The sequence below is a fragment of the Carya illinoinensis genome, chromosome 9 (genome assembly GCF_018687715.1).
Source record: "Carya illinoinensis cultivar Pawnee chromosome 9, C.illinoinensisPawnee_v1, whole genome shotgun sequence".
Classification (NCBI taxonomy): domain Eukaryota; kingdom Viridiplantae; phylum Streptophyta; class Magnoliopsida; order Fagales; family Juglandaceae; genus Carya; species Carya illinoinensis.
The window spans coordinates 37,464,248-37,481,988 of NC_056760.1; positions in this window are offsets into that span (position 1 = coordinate 37,464,248).

Below are 17,741 nucleotides of genomic sequence, written 5' to 3' on the forward strand. Positions count from 1 at the left end.
AAACTTCTTTTAAAACTAAGAAACATATTTCCACTACTAGACCATTGCAACTGATACACATGGATCTTTTTGGACTAAATAGAGTTGCAAGTTTAGGAGGAAAATATTATGCATTTGTTATTGTTGATGATTTCTCTAGATATACTTGGGTCATCTTTCTTGCTTATAAAGATGAGACACATAATGCCTTTATCAAGTTATGCAAGAGAATTCAAAATGAAAAGGGCTATACTATTTCAAGTATCCGAAGTGATAGGGGAAAAGAGTTTGTTAATAAAAATATTGAAGCATTTTGTGATGAAAATGGTTTTGTGCATAATTTTTCTGCTACTCGAACTCCTCAACAAAATGAGGTAGTAGAGAGGAAAAATAGATCTCTTCAAGAGATGGAAAGAATAATGCTCAATGAGAACAACTTGCCTAGTTATTTTTGGGCCGAAGAGGTAATTACTGCATGTTATGTTATAAATAGAGTTATGCTAAGGTCTAAGTTAGATAAAACCCCCTATGAGCTTTGGAATGAGAAAAAGTTCAATATTGGTTACTTTCATGTATTTGGATGCAAATGTTTTATTTTGAATGACATGGATAATCTAGACAAGTTTGATGCAAAATCTGATGAAGGTATCTTTCTCGGGTATTCTACTAATAGTAAAGGTTATAGAGTATTCAATAAAAAGACTTAGACTGTACAAGAATCTATACATGTAGTATTTGATGAATCTAATTCTCCACTCTCCAAGAAATCTATTGATGAAGAAACAGGAGGTATAAATAATACGGAAAGTCTCAATCTCAACAAAGAGAAAACAATAGAGGAAGTTCAACATAGAGCCATCAGGAAAGATCATCAAAATTTAATATAAGATGCAACCAAACAGTGAAAATTTGTGAAAGATCATCCAGTAGAACAAATTTTGGGAGAACCTTCACAAGGTGTAAGTACTCGATCATCTCTTAGAAATATTTGCAATCATACTGTTTTTCTATCTCAAATTGAACCCAAAAATATTGATGACGCACTTCTTGATGAATCTTGGATTCTAGCTATGCAAGAAGAGTTGAATCAATTTGAAAGAAATGATGTTTGGACACTTGTTCCTAGACCCAAAAATCATACTATTATTGGAACAAAATTAGTTTTTAGAAACAAGAAAGATGAGTCCGGAGTCATTACTAGAAATAAGGCTCGACTTGTAGCCCAAGGTTTTAATCAAAAAGAAGGAATCGATTATGATGAGACATATGCACCTGTCGCAAGATTAGAAGCTATTCGAATACTACTTGTATATGCTTGTTATAAAGATTTCAAACTTTTTCAAATGGATGTTAAAAGTGCTTTCTTAAATGGTTTTATAAATGAAGAGGTATATGTTGAGCAACCTCCAGGTTTTGAAAATCATATTTCCCCAAATCATGTTTTCAAACTCACAAAAGCACTATATGGAATTAAACAAGCTCCTAGAGCTTGGTACGAGAGACTCAGTGGTTTCTTGATTGAAAAAGGTTTTTCAAGAGGAAAAATCAACACAACTCTTTTCATTAAATATGAAAATGATGATATTATTTTGATTTAGATTTATGTTGATGATATAATATTCGGTGCTACTAATGAAAATATGTGTCAAGTTTTTGCTAAGACTATGCAGGAAGAATTTGAGATGAGCATGATGGGAGAACTTACATTCTTTCTCGGATTGCAAATTAAGCAAGCAAAAAGTGAGACATTCATCAATCAATCAAAATATATTAAGGAATTACTGAAGAAGTTTGGGATGGAAAATGCTAAGGAAATTGGAACACCAATGAGCCTATCAACTAAACTTGATAAAGATGAATCCGGTAAGCCAGTTGACTCGAAGATATATCGAGGTATGATTGGTAGCTTATTATATTTAACAGCCAGTAGACCAGATATTATGTTTAGTGTGTGCTTATGTGCACGCTTTCAATCATCTCCAAAAGAATCACATTTAATTGCAGTTAAGCGCATTCTTAGATATCTTAGTGGTACAATTAACCTAGGGTTATGGTACCCTAAGCACACATCTTTCAATCTAATCAGCTACACAGATGCAGATTATGCTGGCTGTAAAATAGATCGAAAAAGTACTAGTGGAGCATGTCATTTCTTAGGTCATGCACTAGTTTCCTGGTTTAGTAAAAAATAAAATTCTGTTGCACTATCAACTGCTGAGGCAGAATATGTTGCTGCGGGTAGTTGTTGTGCTCAAGTTCTTTACATGAAGCAACAACTTGAAGATTTTAAACTCATGTATAATCACATTCCAATCAAATGTGATAATACAAGTGCTATAAATCTTTCAAAGAACCCAATACAACATTCTAGAACTAAGCATATTGAAATAAGATATCATTTTCTTCGAGATCATGTGCAGAAATGAGATATAGTACTAGAATTCACAAACACACACGATCAGTTAGCAGATATTTTCACAAAACCTTTACCAGAAGATAGATTATGTATGATCAGAAGATAAATAGGTATGATGCATGCTATGAATATCTCTTAAAAGATAGACTAGAGTCAATAAAAATAGAGATAGATTTTTTAAATACTTTTACATAAACTTGAAATTCTTAACCTCATGTTTGAGACGCTCATTCTCTTCATATAATATCATATCATTCTTATCCATGGGAACCGGCAAGCAGAATGAAGAATCTAATAAAGATTTCAACTGTTTATTCTTCTATCGAATGATTCATTCCCTTGTGTGAGACTCTTGAATAATTCGTTGAAGTACAACAATTTGTTCTTTGAGCTTTTCAACTTCATGATTTTTGTCTTGTAGCCGCTGAGAAAAAGCAACAATAGAGGAAGAGTAGCGAGTCCCAAGACTCACCAAGTCATAAATAGCATCAGAATCTAACTTATTAGTCAGATTATTATTTTCCTGCTGCAACATGGCACCAATGGTAGCTGCATAAAGGACAAGAGGTTGAGATGTAGAATGCCTCATGGATGGATTTAGAGAAATGTTAGAAGGAGCCATTGAGAAAAGAATAGAAGGCTTAAAACGAGAATGTTGAAGGAATGCAGATGAGTTATAGAGATGAGAAAAAAACTTGATGCGGATTAGATGAACTTCAGGACTGATTTTATAGAGATAGCATAAAGAATAAGACAAACTATTGTCTCTTCAAATCTTATTTAATCAAAAGAAATACAAGATATGCTGGACACACATTGTCAAAACTTTTCTTACTAAGCCAGCGAGATTAACAGTAGATTGTCCCTATTTTTCTAGTAAATGATGAACTTCTGCTGTTATCTGCCGATGTTGACCTTGTATCTGAACCATTTCTCGTTCCAGCTCCTCTATTCGTGGTTGCAGATCATGAGCATACCAATCTGCAAATTTTTTCAACTCTTGGTTTTCTTGCTTTAGTCTTTTATTCTCACTATCCTTCTTAGCAAGCTTCTGTTGTAATTCAGATATTTGCATGTTAAGATGATCAATCTCACTCACCCTCGCCATTAACCTCCGAGACATGATCGTAACAGAGGCAACATATTCACTACTAAACATTTTTGATTCTGTAATAATCTCAGAATCAGCCTTACTTAAAAAATGGTTCTCTGCTCCTATCATGGTATTGACGGCCTCATGAGAGAAGATTGATGTGTCAAGGGTTCCTGATTCAAGTCTGGAACATTGGGGGAAGAGAATTGCTCAACCATTTTATCGTTGTGGAAAAACAGAACTCAGGTCAAGAAGCGATGTATTTTTTTGGCATCCGATCGATGAAAATGCTCATTTTTTTTTATAGAAACTCAGAGCCTTCAATCACGTTTGTCAACAACATCAAGCGATTGTTTAAATCTCCAGCCGCACTAAATTCATAGAGTTGGGCCTTTAGACTTTGCAGCATTTGTCGGGTCACGGACGGCTCCTTTTTCAACTATCTACAGTGACTATTAAACGCATCGTTTTCTTCAGTCCATTTACTTGCTGCTGATCCTTTTTAATGATGCCAAAAGGGGGAGAAGTTTTAGACTAAAACATTAATATTGTTTAAATTGTTAAACTTGCTATATATGCTTGAATTATATTTATACTTTTGCTTGAAAAACTAACGCATATTTTCAGGGGGAACTTAAGTATTAATACAGATTTCAATTTCTATCAAGTATTTGTCATCATAAAAAAGGGGGAGATTGTTGAACCCAAGGTTTCAAGTTTCATATGATTATAAATCTACATATAGATTTTGATGATAACAAATGAATTCAAAGAATAAAGGAGTTTCAAGCTTAAGTTGTCCACACAATGGAGTCAAGCACATCAAAGAACCAAGCATGGGCAAGAAAGAAATAAGTTCACATTGAAGTCATAGAGCAATGTTGTAAATCTCTTAAAATTCAAAATTAGGATTAATGCTCAAAATTAATATTTTATCATAAAGCATTAAAATACATTTTCCACATGTGCATGAATATTTTTGAAAATTAAATTTGAAAATTTTGAAAGATGATTGATTGTCATATTTTACATGTGCATGCCTTAATTAAAGGGTTGAATTTTGAAAATATTAAAAATGATTGATTGTCATCTTTTACATGTGCATGCCTTGATTAAAGGGTTGAACTTTGAAAATATTAAAGATGATTGATTGTCATCTTTCACATGTGCATGTTTTATTTGAATATTTTCAAAAGTTATTGATGCTTTTTTAGACTTATACAAAAGGTAGATGATTTTGTTTGAAAAATTTGAAAAGTAAAGTGTGCTCCTTTTGTCAGATACAAAAAGTAAAAGATTATGTTTGAATTTTTTTGAAAAGGAAAGTGTGCTCCTTTTGTCATATGCAAAAAGTAAAAAATTAGGTTTGAATTTTTTTAAAAGGAAAGTGTGCTCCTTTTGTCATATGCCAAAAGTAAAATATTAGGTTTGATTTTTTAAAAAAAGTGAATGATGTTGTCTTTGACAATTGAAAAAGAATAACCTTTTATTTGAATTTTTTGAAAAAAATGAATGATATTGTTTTTGACATGTGAATCTTTTTTAATTTGAATATGAAGTCTCATATGCCTATAAATAGATCATTTGAGAGCTTCACATTCACAACACCAAGAGCATACAACATTCATTCAAAACTTTCATTCTCTATTTTCTTAGCATTGAGACTTAATCCTTGTTCATTTTAAGAGATATAGTTTGCGCTGTATTATTCTTATTTCACTCTTTGAGGAGTGTTTTCTAATAACTTACCCACTATCAGCTCTTATATCAGAAAAAGGGTGTGTATAACCCTTGTGCGTGTAGAAAGTATTCTACACGGAGAATAGTTGAATCACCACGTGTAAGGTGATTGCAAGTGTAGAGGGCGTTCTACATAGATCCTTTGTAGCGGTGTTGTTCAAAGGTGTAATAGGTTTCTATCTCCACCTGAAGGAGGTTGAATAGTGAATTTGGGAATCCTCAAGGGGTAGCTTGAGGCGAGGACGTAGGCAGTGAGGCTGAACCTCGTTAACATACTGAGTTTGCTTCTCTCTTACCTTTACTCTTTATATTTATTGTTATTTCATATTTTGTTTATATTTTATATTATATATTTAATTTATAATTATTATTTTTTTAATACAACTCAATTCATCCCCCCTCTTGTGTTAGTCATCTGGGCAACATATTTCAACATATTTATATTCAAATAATATCTCAATAAGACTTATAAACTACTATTATTTACCGATCAACTCAAATCATTTAAAATCACCTCAGTACCTTAAAGCAGCCTAAACTTCATTTTGTAAGTAAAAGAACTCATTTAACAACATTCATCTATGATCACCCCTACTGCAGAGTAAAACGCCCCCAGCTTGACCTTTGAGTGAAGAATGCAATACAGCACACTTCAATTTTTTATTTTTATTATTTATAGAAAACATCTCATTAAAATGAGAAAGTTACAAACAATTATCAAGCTAATTGGCTTGTGAGAAATAAAATCTGGAAAACTATCCTGCCACATGACCATGGATTCAACATAGCAGCACACCTCATTTTTGTGGCTACGCTATGTGTTTTATTTTTGGTGCTTTGGCTAGCCAGCTTCTTCGATCAACTCGGCAGTCCAAAGATTTTTTTAACTTATCATTAGTTCAACACCTTCAAATGGAACATTCATGTAAATACTTAATTTACTAATTATAAGCGTATTGATAAAATGATAATAGAATTTTTATTACAAAATACGAGGATATCTGATTATTATTCAAAAGTAATTGGCTATTTACCCTCTCCACGATGCATGACATCGATCGGCCATGCACTCCATCTTTGACTTTCATAAATGTTGGTCATCCATAGCATTTTGACTAATCCTCGTGAGTACCGTATCGTGGTTGGACTCAGCACGATGCAGGCAATGTAGAAATGATAGAATTACAACAAGAATAATGCACTTGCTTTACAACAATGCACTTGCTTTACAACAATGATATGAACAGGTGCACCTGTATGATGTTTCAAATCTGAAGATTAGCAAGGTGGTAAGATGGCATCCTCCTCCGTTTGATTTTCTAAAATTGAACATTGATGGGGTCACTTTTCCTGAACATTCACTACAAGAAAATAGGCCTAAAGCAGCAATTTTGAAACCGCTGCAAATAAAACCGCTGCAAATAATAGTTATAAGTAGCGATTACAAACACGCCGGTGTTATTTTACATTAAGCTCACGCGTGGGCCTAATGTCAATATTTGTGCCGATTATTAAACTAAAAGCAACGATTTATGTCACTGCAATTAGAAAAATAATGTCCCGGCGTGGGTCCCTACTTCGCAATAAGCCCGCGCGCGAAAATTAGGCAAGTTTTATTTTCCCCCCTCTTCTATTTTCCTCCTTCACCGTCTCGACTCCCACAGTACCCAAGCCGATTTTCATTTTCCTTCCTTTGCCATTTTCAGCTACCTGCAAATCCACCCACCCGAACTCAATGCCATTTTTGCCTACCTGCGAATCCACCCACCCGAACCATTTAATCCACTCAAAATTTGAGAGTGTGTGGTTTGGCCTTCCGCTGTTCGTATGACCCATTATCGTTCCCGAGAGCATACGAAACCCATTTGGTCTGCCTCCATCTTAGGTTAGCTTGTGACTGGGCACGGGCATTCCACCATCGTCATCGGAAAATCTCTGGGTTCAAAGCTTGGGACTCTGTTTCGTGAACCACAGGTATTTTATTGGGAAATATCCCCACTCGTTGGTTTCGAAAAAATGTGCATTTTTGGCTTGTAGAACAAATTTTTGGGATACTGATTGTGAAAGCTTGTCCGGCGTTGACGTATACTGCAGAGTTTTACTGATTTTTGGGGTTAAGGGCGAAAGGGATGCTTCCTGATTGACACCAGATTTCATTTTCCCCCTCTGAGAGAAATATATATATATATGATAGTTATAAATGGTTGTAGGCATCGAGTAACTTGCCCTGTATACGTCCTTAGTTGCTCTGGTTGTCTTCCTCAGCTACATTAAATTAATCAACTTCTAGTTACATCACTAATATTGACTACGATTATTTGTTGAAAATAATAAATTGGAAGCTACCCGAGGCAGGTATTGTGGATAGATAGTGGTACTTTTTTTTTAATCCAAACATGTTGATGGATGATTGAATCAATGGATGTTAGTATGATTAGTTTATTTCTTTTCCAATGATTAAGTTGCCTACCATCGAAAGAAACTTGCCCAAAATCTCTGCTTATTGGGAAAATTAGTACATTAAGAGAGGATTAACTCCTAAAAAATTATGCTGGGAACAATAACATAATAGGCAAGTAAGTTAACTGGTTGGGTTTCTCTCTCTCTCCTCACATGACCATGGAGATTTCTTTAGGCCCTCATAACCATCATTAGTTAATTTAACCTGCTGTTGGGTTGATTTTATGCATAGGACGTGACATGCTGTTGATTTTATGATTTTATTACTTCTGTATGAAACATTGCTATTATTAGTTAATTTAACCTAATATGTTTTTATAATTATATCCTTGTTTAACTAATAATAAATATTATGATGCAGTATTAAGTTAAAAATTTGAACTGAACAAGGATGAAAATTCTTAAATGTTTATTTTTATAACATATTAGATCAGCTTCATTATCAACTTACTTCATCAAAAGACAGATTGTATGCTTCTTTTCACTACTACAGTCTTTTGGTGTCTTCGATTGGGTTATGAGTGTAATGGATCAAATTGACAATTTGATTCCAATGTTTCCAGTATACTAGTAGAAGAGTCATATTTATTTATTGGTCGTTAATGTTGTTTTGATGGAGATTCTATTTAATTGGTGATTCATATCATATTTATTTATTTTAAAGCTTATTGAATTTGATTCATATCATGTTTTGCATTATCTTAATAATTGAAGTTTGAATGATTAATCATTAGGTGATCTCAAAATGCATATCATGGTGTAAATACATTCAGCCAAATGATAGAATAAAAGAACTAATAGTTTTGAATTCCAAAACTACTTAATGATTAAACATTTAAGTCTCAATTATAATGCCACTAAAACGTCATAAAACCTATAAATCTCAAACTATTTCACTATTATTTATAAATTATTCACTATTATTCTCGTTATTATTTACAATTAATTGAAGATACTCTGTATCAGAATGAAGCCTATAAATGTAAAGGTATTGAACAGAGTGCTGAGTTTTAGGCCGAGTCGAGATGTTTGTATGACGTGGAAAGCCATATGCAAGTGGTTGGATTAAGATAGGAGCATTGCTTTTTCTGGCTTCCCTTTTGATTCTTAGGAGTTGACAAGGCCATGAACCTGAACCCATTCTGGTGCTCAAAACTGCCAAAGGGGTCCCAGAGATGGAAACTAAGCATAGAAATGTTAATCCCCACTTTATACATTTTTAATTCTTGAAGCTTAGGGCACATTTTCTGATAGAAAGTGTTGAAAACTTGGGCTCTTCTTATGTGTCACCTAGGATTTTTATCCGAGTTTTCAGACTCAAAGGGGAAGGGAAATACATACATAATGTGGGAATTACAAGAATAAACCTAAACTAAATGATGAAAAATTTCATCACTAGGGGTGCAGGAAGCTGTTTGACCACTCCCATTCTCCTATCAATGAATCATTTCTGCTGTGCAAACAGTTTTGGTTCACTAAAGACTGTTAGGCAATCTTATGATTGTGTTTTCTTATATTTAGTTCTGAATATTTTCTCATCCATCCCCCAACAAGGCCTGATTCTCCAATAAATATTAGAGGCCATATCAACCATTCTCCAACTATGGTTTTTAATTGCCGTATTTTAGCAGAAGTTGAGAAAGAACAGGTGTGGCAACAGGGTTTTTGAACTGTGTGATGATGCATCATATATGACAGAACCTTTGCTCCCAATGGTTACCAAAGAGTCAAAGACAACCATGCGCTGTAATATGGCTTGAATTCTTGACCTTCTACACAAGAATAGACATGTATGACATATACAGATAATCCGGTTGCTCTTTTCACCTAGCCTATTTAGCGCAGTAACTGGCTCTGGAATAAATTGATGGCCTCCGGCTGCGTTCATGCAAAATCTCTACTAATAGGCCGTGTTATGCCCATATGAATGGAGTCATATATGCGCCCTGGATTAGGAAGAAATTAGCTAATTAAGTCTCCAACACTTTCAATTGATAGTGATCATGATAATGATTATGGTATCCATTTTATTCCCCTAAAATAAAGAAAGCAAGGAAAAGTTGCAGCATCTTATCCTTGGGAATATTCTGATCCCATAAAGTACTGTCCCCACTAAAAAATACAAAGGCTGCAGGCCAGATTCTAATCCCATAAGTTTCAAAATAAATCATTAGAGAATAATAATAAATCATACAATTAATTTATTTTGTAATTGGTTGATATATAGTTTCAATATTTCATTAATAATATATATTTTTTATTCACATGATTCCACTGAAAAGTCTGAAGATAACAAAAAACTTTCAGTCAGTACGTACTAGGTATTTATTCTTTCATCTACTTGCATGGGGTGCATGTGGCTCCTTGTGTCACTAATATAAGTCATTGAATCTGTCACGAACTTTTAGACAGCTTTGTGGATTCTTATTAATTAATTGAGATCTTCTCTAATTTCTTGACCGAATTAGAAGGTCCAATGCAACGAGAAATAGATACAACATTAAATGCTCATGTGGGATTCACGCTTCTATTCCCATAGCGCTAAACATTGTAAGGTCCACATGTTATGTCTATTTCTCTCCACAATTTAATCATTCAATTTGATCGGACAAGTGAAGAGGATTTTATACGAATCCCTTCGAATGTGAAAAAACTCATAACCCTGCGTATGGAGTGGAAAGGATTGATTTATTGACATCAAGACATTCTTCCTTCATTCTTGATATATAACAACATGTTCTTCTGGTGGTGGAAGTAAGTCTGGTTCGTTGAATGAGAGCCCCATAGACAAAGATATCCTACTCGGGGTCCTAGGATGGTATGCTGAGATCCTTTTTCCCTTGCCATCATAAATAATAGCATCTTCCTCGTCTGGTACTTTACATTGTTCCCTTAATAAGATAGTCTTCATCCAAACAGAGTCTTCCATCTTCAACTGCTCTTTCCTCTGACGATTTTCCTCCCTTCTTGCCAATGACAAGCTTTCTGTTGATGTTGAGCATGCAAAATCTGAGATTTGCTTAAATATATGGCATGATGTTGTTACTGTTGCTCATTTTTTCATAACTTGTGGTCTGTAACTTACTTTACTTATTAAGGCATTTTTGCTTAGCTGCCGTCCTTATGGCTTTTTTTATTTTCTATCTAAAGATTCCTGTTGAAGTTGTTAGTTGTTATTTTCAGCAATGGGTGCTTCTCAGAGTGGTTAAGGAGATCTCAAGAGAAGCATTCAAGTGTACTCTGTCAACAGTGTTCAGCATTTGTACTGTATAATTTGATTTGAAGAAACCACTTTCTCACAATATTGCGGAGGTAGGCATAAGAGCTTTGGGTTATATGGATAAGATGTTTAGTCTAGCAAATGTGCATTGGAGTTATTATAAATGTGTTATTTTGGTCGAATAGCATCCTTTTGTTGTTTACTCTGTTTATGCATTTGTCAGTGGAATAGCATCCATTTGTGGAGAGATACAAGAACAGTGACGCTCTACAAGGACTTTAATGGTAATTACAAAACAAAGTTGATCTGGGTTAATTTACTGTTTATAAATTGAAGAACTTCTCACTTCTTAGTAAAAAACATGAAGTGTGTGTTTGGTTTGATATATGTTTATATAGTAGCATTTAGGGAAACCTCCCTCACTGATATTTTCCTAGGGTCCAGAGTTCTCACACAGGATGGAGGGAATTGGGAAAGCAAAATATAATATACTTTATTACAGTTTGGTTTAACCAATCACATATAAGTATAGTAGTACCCGTTTATTTGAGGTAGTACTTGTTTATAGAGTATAGTTTAAATTTAGTACACGTGTATACTGAGCAGTATCTGTTTGGTAAAAGTTGGAAGTCTCATCTTTGGTCTCACTTTCCCTCCAAACAAGTAGCTAGATCGAGTTCAGGGGCTTTTGCCTTTTGGAGCTTTTTGCTAAAAAACAAAATGAAAGGATAGCCTAACATTTAACTAAATTCACTCCAATGAGTATACAATGCCATTGAGAGCAAGGGGATTACTTCATTGATTCAGTAGCCCGAGTAGTTGGTCATGGCTGTAAATCCAAGAGTTTTCAAGGCTTTGGAAGCTATGAGTATTGTAGGAATTTCTGAATTAATTGGTCATAACAGATCTAAAGCTACTATAGAAACTGTATGGTAAAAATTGAGAAATATTTGAAGAAAGTAATTATCAGACACTTGTAGATGCTGTAATGGAGCCTAACAGAAAAATAGTAAACTGAACTAATATGGGATTGACATGCAGTAATTAATTGCATGTCATGTAAAACTCTGATAATTATGAAAAGAAGGCTCTCAAGATTTCAGGTCATGGAATCTTCATGGAGCAATATAGAACCATGTGGTTCTATAGGCAGAAATGTGTCTAGTTGCCAAATGACCCAGCACTCATTCCCCACAAAGGGAAGGACCCTGTTTCAGATGTAGTCTATAGAAATGTCACTCTCCTCTTGGGCAACCTAATTAATAATTAGGTTGCATGAATAATTATATAAATTAATGGGAATAAGTCTCATTTTGAGTGGATTACATAAGAATGTTTTGTCTGATCCAGAATTAATTGTTATTAGTGTTCTTTGTTTTGCTTTGAATTGATGCAATGAGCTACTTAGACCGTGCCTATGATAGAGGTAGGGCATACAGCTTCGGAATGTCGTATGTAAGAGAGGTTGACATGTAGGATGCCACATGTCAACCTCTCCTTCTTCTGCCATTCCATCTCACCATTTTGTATTATATTGTTATCATCTAAATTGACCACCTAGCCATCATCAACTTCACCAATATCATTCTAGTTAGCTAGACTGACTATCTAGCTATCAACATCCCTGTTCAACACCACTACCCTTTTCCAATCACACCTTGCACATTCTCATGCAACCGGGGTCAGAATTTAGTTAAATTGGAAAATTTAAGTTAAACCCAGTTTTAGTTGCTGCTGCTAGAGATCAACATCCAGTTACTTGTCAGCGATTGTGATATCTTGCTAATTACTTTTATGGAAAAAACTGAGCCCACCAAGGACCCCCCCAAAACCATTTCTTAATTATGAAAATAGGGGAATATTATGCTATTGAAACGGTGTCCAAGTGAATCAAGTGAGGTCTATTAACTTTTTCTGTATCTTTTTGCCCAAATGAAATTAAAAACTTACAAATATGTTTTGTCTGTCTTAATCTTCCCCTGCCTTTTCGCTCTGCTGCTATATGTGGTTTTAAGCACTTGCAAAGGAAAACTCATAACTAATTATACAAAATCTATGAATCTCTTACAAGTGTGATAATGAACTGGCCAGAAAACTGATTTGTTGTGCACTTTTTACACCTTAGCGTCTCCCCATTAATCCATCCGAGTTTACCACGATAACTTAAGAAGCGGTTCAGCACTATGAAGAGTACAATACTTGATCCTAACATCAGAACACTAAATGGCTGAACAGAAATTGTCTAAGTAACTCATTAAAAGTGAACTGGTATCACCCTAACTTCTTCAATGGCTTTGATAAAACTTTGGATTAGTCTTTTTTTTTCATTAAGCATGTAATTTTATTAAGTCACCAATCACCAGGGAGCAAATTTCTGCATCATTCCTCCAGTGAAGAAGTATAATTTTTTTCCTAAACTGATTCATTTTCAGTGATTGTATGAAGCTGTACAATGATTGTTATGTATGCTATGGCAGATACCATCATTGAAGTTTCAGTTTCTCTAGGCATTAAGCTTTTTTTTTTTTGTGTTACATTCAAGGAATTATGTTGACTGTATTCTATTTCCCCCAGTTATCTCTATACATTTACCAACTGGCCTTAGGATCATGTCAATTTAGTTAACATGAGTTATAGTTGATCTGCTTTGAAAATTGCTCCAACCTTGAATGTTTATAGAAGACTTTTGTTACCTGCCATCCCAAGTAGATACCATTCTTGTTTGTTCAGTAACTTTGCATCAATTGACAAACAGTTCTTATTAGATAAAAACTGATGCATTCTATCATTTTTCAGCAAGATACACTCGATTTAACGTGTAATATTTATGATAAAAAGAGGTTATAATTCCTAGACATGTATAGAAAAGAACCTGGCCTCCTAACCAAGTCATGGATGCCAAAGCAGCAATGACTTTTTTTGATTTGCTTTGTACACCATTAATCAGTAGTAACTCTATTGAAACACACACATCAATAAATTTCAGATTATACAAGGTTTCTTACTTTTTACATAATTATACGTAGCAAGATTCAACAACCATGAGAAAACATAGTGCCAGAGAAACCTTCCCATCAACAACCTTCCCATAAAACCTACCTAGCAGAACTTTTGTCTGTATCTCGCAGCCATTTGGTACACCAAATGGGCACTTTTGTTCATAAAGGTGCATTCGAAAAATATATATAAAATTCAAAAATCTTGCTGCACATTACATCATCATGATTCAGCACCATCATCATGCAATCACAGCCCATGAATAGTCAAAACATTTCATTGGCTGATTCTTTATTAGTTTGGGGAGATGCAAACATGACCTATGCCAAATATTGTGAATAAATGGGGAATTACCATTTATAATTAATTGACATTTGAAAACAGACCAAGTTTGAAATATTCTATAAGCATCAGCTATCCAACAAAAGGTATTATGAGTGCTCCAAATGGGTACTACCATCTCAACTGTAATACATCATATTAAGCATTGAAAAATGTGGTATTTTCCCCCTGTGTAATCTTCCTCGTGCTCCACATGCCTGTTACTTCTTCGCCCTACCTTGTGTTTATTATAACTTCAATATCAAAACCACTCATGCAGTTTTCTTTTTATTAGATGGACAAAAGTTGGATGAGTTTAGGTGATAGACTTCTATCACCTGCTTACGCTGAAGGGGTTAACAGTTTCCTTACAATGGCACGAACTCATTCCATGGGAAGTGATCGCATTCGGTGTCCGTGTCGTATATGCTGTAATAACCTCTTCTTGCCTATATTTGAGGTGGAGTCGCACTTGTTCATTAAAGGGATAGATCCAACTTACACTCATTGGATATTTCATGGGGAGGAGGAAACACTCCCCATCATTGACGATGATGTTGATCCCAGAGTTGAAAGTTGAGACGTGTACATTGATGACATGGACCGTATGTTCGATGACATACGGGCAGCCACATTCGGAGATGCTCCTGAAGATAACACAACGTCACCAACTCACTCAGCAATACCACAATCCTCCCCATCCACTACTTTCGACCAACTATTAGAGGATGCCCAACGTCCTCTTTTTGATGGCTGCACAAAATTCTCAAAGCTCTCATTCGTAGTGAAGTTGTTACACATTAAAACACTTGGTGGGTGATCAATCAAGTCTTTTGATATGCTTCTAAGCCTTTTGCGGTCAGCCTTTCCTAATGCTGAATTGCCACAATCATATGAGGAGGCAAGGACATTGGAGCGCGGTTTGGGTTTCACGTACCACAAAATTCATGCATGCCCTAATGACTGCATCTTATTTTGGAAGGAAAATGCTAATCTTAATGAGTGCCCTATCTGTAAGGCTTCACGATGGATGCCAAATACACACGGCTCACGAGTAATCCCTCAAAAAGTGCTTCAGCATTTTCCTTTGAAGCCAAGATTGCAGCGTCTCTTTGTGTCAAGCAAGATGGCAGGTGACATGAGATGGCATAAGGAGTAGCGGGTCACCGATGATACTAGTATGAGACATCCTGCTGACTCTGAAACCTGGAAGACATTTGATCAAGCTAACCCCAGATTTGCTAGGGATGCTCGCAATGTTAGGCTCGAGTTGGCAAGCGACGGATTTAATCTCTTCAACAATCTGGCTAAACCTTATAGCATTTGGCCAGTGATTCTTGTCCCGTATAACTTACCACCGTGGTTATGCATGAAAGACATATTCTTCATGACATCCCTCATTATCCCTGGCCCAAAATCACCAGGGAATGACATTGATGTTTATTTGCAACCGTTAATTGATGAGTTACTTGAACTTTGGGAACATGGGGTACCTACATTTGATGCATCTACTAAGGAAATGTTCATGTTACATGCTGCCTTATTGTGGACAATCAACGACTTTCCCGCATATGGAAATCTATCTGGGTGGTCAACAAAAGGGAAACTGGCATGTCCATCTTGCAATGAAAGTACAGATTCCAACTGGCTGAAATATGGCAGAAAACATTGTTATATGGGACATCGACGTCTCTTACCGACAGATCACATGTGGCGAACGAGAAAAGCCTTGTTCAATGGTAAAGAAGATCTTCGTATGCCACCAACTATGGTTGAAGGAGTGGATCTTTTAACTCAATTACAAATGCTTGGAGATATTCACTTTGAAAAATCTCGTAGGAAGAGAAAACGCACTGCGGAAGAGTTGAACTGGACAAAGAAAAGCATCTTTTTCAAACTACCTTATTGGTCAACTTTGCGGCTTAGACATAATCTAGATATTATGCATATTGAGAAGAATATTTCCGAGAACATATTGGGCACTCTTATGAACATTCCCGGCAAGACAAAAGATAACGCTAATTCCCGGCGTGACTTAGAGATCTTGGGCTTCAGAAAGGAATTGCATTTGAAACGTGAAGGTGAACGTGTTACAATGCCACATGCATCATACACATTACATGGAGATGAAAGGAATAAATTCTGTGAGTGGCTTGCTGAGGTTAAATTTCCAGATGGGTTCGCTGCCAATATCACGCATTGTGTATCTATACGTGATTCCAAAATCTCTGGGCTAAAAAGCCATGACCATCATGTTTTTTGGCAAACACTACTTCCTATTACTGTGGGGGGGGGGGGGGGGGGGGGGGTTCTTAAAGAGGGATATTGCATTGGCTTTGACTGAACTTAGTAGTTTTTTCAAAGAGTTGTGCGCCCAAACATTAGATGTGAATCGCCTATCAAAGCTTCAAGTTGATATCGTCACCATTTTATGCAAACTGGAGATGATATTCCCTCCATCTTTTTTCGATGTTATGGTCCACCTAGCTGTACACTTACCCCGTGAGGCCATTCTTGGAGGTCCAGTTCAATATCGATGGATGTACCCGTTTGAAAAGTACCTGGGCAAATTCAAGCGGTATGTTAAGAATAAAGCACGTCCAGAAGGTTCAATAGCGGAAGCTTGGGTTCACATCGAGTGTTTGACATTTTGCTCCATGTATCTCCAAAATGTTGAGACGAAGTTTAATCGAGCAGATCGCAACATTGATAGTGTAGAAGAGGAGACTATAGATGGGTTCAAAATTTTCAACCAGAAACTTCGTCCCTTGGGTATGGCTAATAATGTGCAATTCGAAGTTGAACTCCATACAGCAGCCATTTGGTACGTGCTAAACAATTGTATTGAGATTGGACCGTATTTAGAGTAAGCAATCATTACTTCCTTCGTGCTTTCTCCAAACAACCTACTACCATTCGATTTATAAAATTACGTCACTGACAATTTCTTATTTGCCATCATTTTCTTCCTCAACAAATGCAGGGAACACTACGACAAATGCAGGGTGTCAAACCCAAATTCTGTAGATCGCATGCACCAAACCGAGTTTCCAATTTGGTTCAAGCAACGTGTAAGTTAGCTTGCTAGTTATCTACTTTGTGTAATTATACCTGTCAGTGATATGACAATATCACTGACACTATAAGTTCATGATAACCATCTTGATATTCATGTAGGTTTTGGACCAGCGTAACAACAATCCACTTGATGTGTCTCAAGATTTGTATGCGTTAGCTTGCGGTCCTGACCGTTGGGTTGCATTATATGCTGCCTGCATTATAAATGGTAAACGGTTCCATACGAAGTCTCGTGAAATTCGCCGGCGTTCACAAAATTCTAGGGTATTGGTAACTGGTGACGAAGCTACTGATGGTATAAACTTCTATGGTGTTATCAATGATGTAGTGGAGCTACACTACATGGGAGGTCGTAGAGTGTACTTGTTCAGCTGTGATTGGTTTGATGTTGGTGATAAGAAACGGGGGGTACGAGTAGACGATCATTTAACTAGTGT